Source organism: Martes martes (genome assembly GCF_963455335.1).
Source record: "Martes martes genome assembly, chromosome: 3".
NCBI classification, from domain to species: domain Eukaryota; kingdom Metazoa; phylum Chordata; class Mammalia; order Carnivora; family Mustelidae; genus Martes; species Martes martes.
Genome location: NC_137890.1, coordinates 90,637,709 through 90,646,779, shown reverse-complemented (window position 1 = coordinate 90,646,779; position 9,071 = coordinate 90,637,709). Strand labels below are relative to the sequence as shown.

At 35.4% G+C, this 9,071-nt stretch overlaps 1 pseudogene across 1 annotated transcript; it reads left to right on the top strand.

The window, feature by feature from the left end:
- The first annotated feature begins 4,179 nt into the window (after positions 1-4,179).
- Positions 4,180-5,148, top strand: LOC308339847 (large ribosomal subunit protein uL10-like; annotated as a pseudogene). The gene has a single exon. The product of its transcript is annotated as a large ribosomal subunit protein uL10-like (transcript).
- The last annotated feature ends 3,923 nt before the right edge of the window (positions 5,149-9,071 follow it).

Genomic DNA, 9,071 nt, shown 5'->3' with positions numbered 1-9,071 from the left:
TTTTAAAACTTACTTTCGAATATTGTAATAAAAAAAGGAAGCAACAGAAATCACACAATCACCAGTATTACACAAAAAAATGAATTTAGAAATGTTAAAAAAGAAGTACACTCTATTTTGGGAGGACTAATTTTTGTTTTCATATAAATGGAAAATTTTTACAATTTTTTAGAGAATTTATTTGTTTATTTGTCAGAGAAAGAGAGTACAAGCAAAGGAAATAGCAGGCAGAGTGAGAAGCAGGCTCCCCGCTGAGCAAGGAGCCTGATGCGGGACTTGATCCCATGACCCTGGGAACATGACCTGAGCCAAAGGCAATGCTTAACCAACTGAGAGACCAGGCATCCCAAATTTTAACATTATGAAAATTATTAGATGAGCATTTTGTACCACATGCCAGATATTTTACAGAGGATTATTTCAATATTAAAGGTAACATTAAAAAGTGTCTATTTTTACTTTCATTTTTCCTCATATGTTCATATGAGAAAACTAAAACTTGAGGAAATTAAATTGCTGAGTTTACATAGTGTAAAAGTGGCAGAGCAAAAATTGCAGCAGCATCTGATTTTCCCAAACCTTGTGTTTTCCGCATTCTACTTCACTCTTTCATTTTTAAAAAATTTGAAGAAAAAAGATAAGCTCAATCTTCTAACTTAAAAACATAAATTATGCTTATATCCATATACTCTTTTAAAAGGCAACTGGATTTCTGCTTATGGGAAGGGTGAGTAGACATACTTTTCCTTATTCTTTCCATAAAGTACAACTTAAAATCCTGAACATTGGGGCGCCTGGGTGGCTCAGTGGGTTAAAGCCTCTGCCTTCGGCTCAGGTCATGATCTCAGGGTCCTGGGATCGAGCCCCGCATCAGGCTCTCTGCTCAGCAGGGAGCCTGCTTCCTCCCCTCTCTCTCTCTGCCTGCCTCTCTGCCTACTTGTGATCTGTCAAATAAATAAATAAAATCTTAAAAAAAAAAAATCCTGAACATTATACATAAAAGCAAATATAAGGAAACTAAAGGGTAGAGATAAAACAAAACAAAACAAAAACAAAACAAAACAAAACACATGAAAAGTTGGTGAAGTAACTGGAATTCTACCCCTCTTTGCAATAATGAAGTCCACATTTCCTTCTTAAATGGGGTAGTATCAGAAGAGGTCTAATTAAGTTGTTTAAAGTTGCCCAAATGGTAAGAACAAGGCTGTTCTTACCACTGTGTTAGTGGTGACCACATAGAGGGGAAGAAGACCAAACACAGCCAAGCACTAACCAGAAACATCCTCTTTGGTTATCAACTAATGCTGAGGAACAATCTAGATCTAGATTTTTAACTTCCTCTGGCAGTAATGCCACAGCACCTCCACCTTTCCCTTTCTAGAATGGTGTCACTAAAGTCAATTAAAAGAGAAGATGTAAATAAGACTTGGAGTTTGTTGTTGTTGTTTTTTAAGATTTTATTTATTTATTTGACAGAGAGAGAGATCACAAGTAGGCAGAGAGGCAGGCAGAGAGAGAGGGGGAAGCAGGCTCCCTGTTAAGCAGAAAGCCTGATGTGGGGCTGGATCCCAGGACCCTGAGACCATGACCTGAGCCAAAGGCAGAGGCTTAACCCACTGAGCCACCCAGGTGCCCCAAGACTTGGAGTTTCCAAGTTTCAATAGAAAATTCTTTTTCATACCAAGAACTAAGAATTTATCCAGCTGAATGAGAAAAAGACCATCAACAAATGCCAATACAAAGATGATAGCAATGTTAGAATTAGCTATTAAGATTTTAAAGCATCCATAATAAAAATGCTTCAATGAGAAAATATGAACAAGTTACAAATAAAAAAAATAATAAAAATAAAGCTTCAGCAAAGAAGTAGAAGATGTAAAGAACTACATGGAAATAGTAGAACTAAAATTGACCAAAATAAAGATCTCAGTGAATGGTTTCAATAGCAGAATGAGAAAAGAAAGCCTCAACAAATGAAATAAAAATTCTCAGAAAAACATAAAAAGATATAAAGAACTACCAAGTGGAAAATCTAAAACTTAAAAAATATGTATAAATAAAATTTAAAAAAGCATAGTGGGTGAACTCAGCAGCAGTAGGGGGGAAAATTGGAGAGAATCAGTGAGCTAGAAGATAGAAAAACAAAAATTACACAAGCTGAGCAACAGAGACCTATCAGACTAAAGAAAAACACAGAGATTCAAGGACATGCTCCATTCATATTTTAGGACCCTAAAGAAAAAAGAAAGGGAGTAAGGCTAAATATGTACTCTAAGAAATAATAGCTGACAACATCCAAAATTTGGAAAGACATGATGTTAAGTTTCTCCAAAGAAATAGAACTAACAAGACAAATAGATAAACAGATGATAGATAGATAATAGATGGATAGATAGATACTTACAAATGGGGATTTATTACAGGAATAGTCTCCCATGGTTATGGAGACTAAGGAGTCCCACATTTGCTTTTTGAAAACTAGATAACCAAGAATGACAGTGGTATGATTTAGTCCAATATCCTGAGACCAACAGCATTTTCCAGGGGGAAAAAGAACCAAAAACAAACAAACAAACAAAAAAAAAGTGTGAATCTCTGAGAACTGGAGGTCTAGAAAGCTAGAAGGCCACTGGTGTAAGTCTTTGTTTAAAGCCCTAAGCATCAGGAATGTTGATGTCCAAGGGGTGAAGAGGATGGGTGTCCTTGCTCCAGGAGAAAGGAAGAAACTATCTGCCCTCCTTCATCTTTTTCATTCTATTTTATGGCTTAGTTGATTAGATAATGCTCACTCATATTGGTGTGGGCATTTCTTCCTTACTCAGTTTACTGATTCAATTGTTCATCTCTTCTGGAAATGCTCTCACGGATCTGCCTGCCAATAATGTTTTCCCAGTTACCTAGGCATCCCTTAGCCTCGTCAAATTGACACATAAAATTAGCCACCACAGTCATAAATCTCGAATTCAAAAAGCTGAGTAAATTCTAAATGGAAAACTTGAACAAAGTCATACTAGGACACATTATAATTGAACCTCTGACTGCCACAGATAAAGAAAAATCCTTGAAAGCAGCCAGAGAAAAATGGCATCTTACACATAGGAAAAAAAAAACAATAAGAATAAGGAAGATTTCTCATCAGAAATCATGGAAACCAGAAGGAAATGGAACAATGTATTTCAAGTGCTATAAGAAAAATACTACTAACATAAATTCTATATACAATGAACATGTGCTTCAGAAATGAATTTAAGAACTCTAAGAAAAGGAAAACTAAAAGATTTTGTCTCTAGCAAGCTTGTCCTTAAAGACTGGCTAAAAGAAGCAGCAGACTAGACATTCTTCTCAAGTGCACATAGAACATTCTCTAGGACAGATCATATGTAAGGCTCTAGAATACATCTCATTAAATAGAAGAATGCTGTCATATCAAGTATCTTTTCTAACTAAAATTATATGAATCTAGAAATCAATTACAAGAAGAAAACTGGAAAAAATCACAAATATATGGGTATCAAATAGGATACTACTGAAAAATGAATGGGTCAAAGAAGAAATCAAAGGAGAAATCAATAAAAAAACTTGAGACAGATGAAATTTGACATATCACGATCTGTGGGATGGAGCAAAGGCAGTTCAAAGAGAGAAGTTTATAATGATGATGGCTTACCTCAAGAAAACAACAAAACATTTCAAATAAACACTCTAATGGTAAGTCTCAAGGAACTAGAAAAAAAGTGAACAAACAAAGCCCTAAGTTAGCAGAAAGAAGGAAATAATAAATATCAGAGAGAAAATAAATGAAATAGAAACTAGAAAGACTATAAGATGGATCAATAGTATTTTTTGACAAATAAACAAAAAAAAACAGAGAGGGATGGCTTAAAAAATAAAATCAGAAATAGAAGATAAAAAAGAAGCTACAACTGATATGAAAGAAATACAAATGCTTGTAAAAGACTACTATCAACAATTACAAGAAACAAATTGGGCAACCTAGAAAAATTGAACATTTGTGGGCAAACCCTAAGATTTGATCTAAGTATAAAATATTAAAAAGAACAACTCAAAATGAATCAAATACTTAAATGTAAAATATAAAAATATAAAATTATTAGGATATACATGGGAGCCCTCCTCTCTCCAGGCATCCTCATGAGAGTGGCGTGGTCTTGAAACCCTGCGTGGCAATCTCTGATGCACCGTCATGATACCCAGGGAAGACAGGGGGACCTGGAAATCCAACTACTTCCTTAAAAACATTTTGGATGATTATCCAAAATGCTTCATTGTGGGAGCAGACAATATGAGTTCAAAGCAGATGCAACGGATCAGCAGGTCCCTCCGCGGTAATGCTGTCCTGCTGATGGGCAAGAGCACCATGATGTGCAATGCCATCTGAGGACATCTGGAGAACAACCCAGCTCTGGAAAAACTGTTACCTCATATCTGGGAGAATGTGGGCTTTGTGTTCACCAAGGTGGACCTCACTGAGATCAGGGACACGCTGCTGGCCAATAAGGTGCCAGGAGCCACCCATGCTGGTGTCATAGCCCCGAGTGAGGTCACTGTGCCAGCACAGAACACTAGTCTGGGGCCCGAGAAGACGTACTTATTCCAGGCTTTGGGCATCACCACTAAAATCTCCAGTGGCACCATTGAAATCCTGAGTGATGTGCAGCTGATTAAGACAGGAGACCAAGTGAGAGCCAGCAAAGCCACACTGCTGAACATGCTGAACATCTCCCCCTTCTCCTTTGGGCTGATCATTAGCAAGTGTTTGGCAATGGCAGGATCTACAAACCCTGAAGTGCTTGACATCATGGAGGAAACTCTGCTATCTCACTTCCTGAAGGGGGTCTGCAACGTTGTCAGCATATATCTGCAGATAGGGTACCCGGCTGTTCCATCAGTGCCCCATTCTATCATCAATGCATACAAGCGGGTTCTGGCTTTGTCTGTGGAGACTGATTACACCTCCCACTTGCTGAAAAGGTCAAGGCCTTCTTGGCTGATCCATCTACATTTGTGGCTGCTGCCCCCGTGGCGGCTGGCACCACTGCTGCACCTGCTGCTGCAGCAGCCCCAGCCGAGGTTGAAGCCCAGGAAGAGTCCGAGGAGTCGGACAATGATGTGGGATTTGGTCTCTGACTAATTACTAAAAAACAACCAAATAAAACAAGTTTATTTGTGACACAAGAAAATAAAGTCTTAATTCTCCTGAAAAAAAAAAAAAAGATATACATAGAAGAAAAACTCATAAAATATGTCTAGGTAAAGAATTCTCAGACTTGTCACCAAAATTAAGATCCAAAAAGGAAAACTTGAAAGATCAAATATCATAAAAATGAAAAACTGTTGTCCTCCAAAATATCTTGCTACAAGGATGAAAAGGCAAGTTACAGAATGAGAGAAAATATTTGCAAACCACGTGTCAAAAAAAGAATGTTATCTAGAATGTATAAAAACTCAAAACTCAAAAAAAAATTCTTTTTGAAAAATGGGCAGAAAACATGAAGGGACATTTCCTTAAAAAGCCAGGTGGTGGTATTAAGGAGGGCACCGTATTGCATGGAGCACTGGGTGTGGTGCAAAAACAATGAATACTGTTACGCTGAAGAGAAAAAAAAAAAATACAGTTAGCAAATAATCACATGAAAAGATGTTTAACATCATTAGGCATTAGGAAAATGCAAATTAAAACCTTAATGAGATATCACTACACACTTATCAGAATGGTTAAAATAAAAATAGTGACAGCAGCCATCATTGGGAATTTAATATTATATGCCTCTGTAAAACAGTTGACAGTTTCTTTAAAAATAAATAAATAAATAAATAAATAAATAAACTAAACATGCAATTATCTTGCTACCCATCAATTATACTCCTAGGGTTTTAACCAAAATCAGTGAAGACATGTGTGGTCCACACTAAAACCTGAATGTGAATCTTTATAGCAGCTTTATTCATAAAAGCCCCAAACAATACCACCCAGTTCTTTAATGGGTAGATAATTAAACTGTTGTGTATCCCTTCCATGGGATACTATTTAGCAATAAAAAGGGATCAACTACTGACACGGAAGAGTCTGGTAAAGCTGAGAATTATTACGAGTGAAACAAGCAAATGCAAAAATGTTACATATTATATTATTTCATTTATGTAACATTATGGAATGACAAAATTATAGAAATGAAGAACTGATTAATGTTTTTTAGGAGGTGGAGTGGGGGCAAGAGGGAAATAGGCATGGTTATAAAAAAGCAACATAGTAGATTTTTTTTTTTTTTTTTTTTTGGTAAGGTAAATGTTCCATTTCGAGGATGTATCAAAGTCATCATTCTGGATATGATATTGTACTATAGTTTTGCAGCATGTTACCATGGGAGGAAATTGGGTAAGGGAGACACAAGATCTCTCTGTATTGTTTCTTATAATTGCATGTGGATCTACAATTATCCTAAAAAATTTCAATGAAAAAAAAAGAAAAGAAAGGAAAAGAAAGCAGGAAATTGAGAGGGCTCCAAGGGAGCCATATGTGACATAACTAGTTGAAACAAAAATTCTAACATGTTATGAATGTAGAGAAGGATCATCATATCCCCACAATACCAAATCCCCCAAAAGGCAAAAATAGTGTAAATTTATTCCAAGTTGAGTTGCAGGTAATCAATCCATCCTTATGAATGGGACCTATGTTAACTGTGGCAAAAGCATAGAGAAAGCCATTTCCTTTCATTTTGCTCACTCCTGAGCTAAATGAATTAACAAATCAAGCTCTCATGTGACAGTTGTCATGAGATTACATCTTCAAGAACTTTCAGCAGAGAGAAGGGAAAAATAAGTGTAAGTCTAAAGTCTACAGAGGGGCTCCTGGGTGACTCAGAGGGTTAAGCGTCTGCCTTCCGCTCAGGTCATGATCTCAGGGTCCTGGGATAGAGCCCCGCATTGGGCTCTCTGCTCAGCAGGGAGCCTGCTTCCCCCTCTCTCTCTGCCTGCCTCTCTGCCGACTTGTGGTCTTTCTCTGTCAAATAAATAAAACCTTAAAAAAAAAAAAAAACAGCTCTACCCGACAGTCCCTTCAACACTGAAAATGGTATATTTTACATGTTAAATGTGGAACAAAACAACACTCTTCATAATGAAATGTGGAATTACCTGTAAAAGATAAAATTGTTGATGTAGATGAAATTATAAGTGTAAAGATCACTGAAGCATTGGAGAAATGTGATATATACATCCAAATTTTTGGATCACACTTTTTTTGATCTTACATATATATATGTGTGTATACACACACACACACACACACACACACACACACATATATATAAATGGCTGTGTTTTATACATTTCAAATATATACTTGGCTGTGTTTCTTTGGGTGATGATGTTAAAATAATTGAAGAAATTAATTATCACATTTACACCTGAACCTTTTTTTTTTGACATCACTGTGACAATTGAGAGCAAATTGTATTGACAGGTCCTTCTTAAACATCGCTGTGCAAAAACATACCATCCAGAATCAATTAATGCTGGATATCATATTCAATTTTATGGAAATCTAAAGCTCAGTTAAAAAAGTATTCAAGCCACCCAGAGGATAAAGCTAGTGAGTAACAGGCAATGTTTTCTTATATGTTCATATTTATGGTTAAAGGGTAGAAAGTTTGTAAAGATTTGAGGATTGCTCATAGAATACTGGTACCATAGAATTTAATTGTATTTAATTATATATTGTATTTATATATTATTAATTTTATGTAATTATGTTTAATTATATATTTAATTATAATTATGTATGTGTGTTTGTGTGTTTGCATGTGTGTATTTGAGATTGATTAGTAACTGTGGTCACACCATTGTAGCCATTCATATATGGTTATGAATACAAGAATGTGAAGAATTCCTCTTTTAACATATTAATGGCTACACATAGCATGTGTACTTTGAGAAATCCTAACTGAAATGCTGACAAGACAAGAACAATTTTTCCTTAGCAACACACACGTAAATACCCTGTAAAAATAAAGATGTTATTTGAACAATATCAAATAAAAGAAACATGGCATAATAGTTCCCCAAAAAGAAAGCAATAACAGTCCCACAGACCAAATTCAAGCATTTTTACTGTTTGTATGCATGTGCATGAAAATTAATTAAGTAAATAGAAGTCTAAACCCTATTCTTGGGTTTCAAATTACTCATTAGTAAATTTAGGCAACTTTTCCAATATTGTAACTTTACAGCAATTTGTTCCTGTTCCTATTTTGAATAGTTACATCTATACTACAAACTCTAGTCCTCTGAATCTAATCTTCCACATCCCAAACTTCATCTGTTTTTACAGACTTCAAAATTTTATATTCCTGATTTAAATCTGATCGATAAAGTAAGGGTTTCTACTTTATGCTCCCAAATTCTCTAAATGGAATTTTAGGAAGATGATATTTGTTTTGTTCAATTTGGGGGGGGTTATTACAAGATTTCTTAGCACCTTATTATATTTTAATACTATTTGACTGGATATATTCAGGAGATTTAAGAATGATATGCATATAACACTTAAGTTTCCTCCTCCTCTTTGTGAGCTTTAAAAGTTCCAGAGGATCCAGTATTTTAATTCTCTTTCTAGTTCCTTTTACTTAACATATATCCCTATCTTTAGTCTCTTGTAATTTCTGGCCAGATTATACAAAGTCACAGGAACCATCTTCCTTAAATTCTGTCTTCAAATTGATAGTTTCAAGCCCAAAAGCCCCTAGTGTTTTCACAGCCTAAAAAAAAAAAAAAAAAAAAAAAAAAAAGGAAATAGCCTGAAATGCTAACCTATACATCAGTGTTATTTTTGTGTCGTTTGATAAGCTAATGTGGAGGAAATTTTTATTAATCCATAGGTCCATACTGTGCTTTTCAAGGTTCTTGCTTCTGAAATTGAAAATAGACATGTTTTTCCTAATATTTGTGTTGATTTGTCATGTTTGAACTGGAATTCAAGTTTAGTTCAAATCAGAAATCTTTCCTAGGAATTTTGTCTCAGTTTTAAGTAATCTTTGCCATTCCCATTC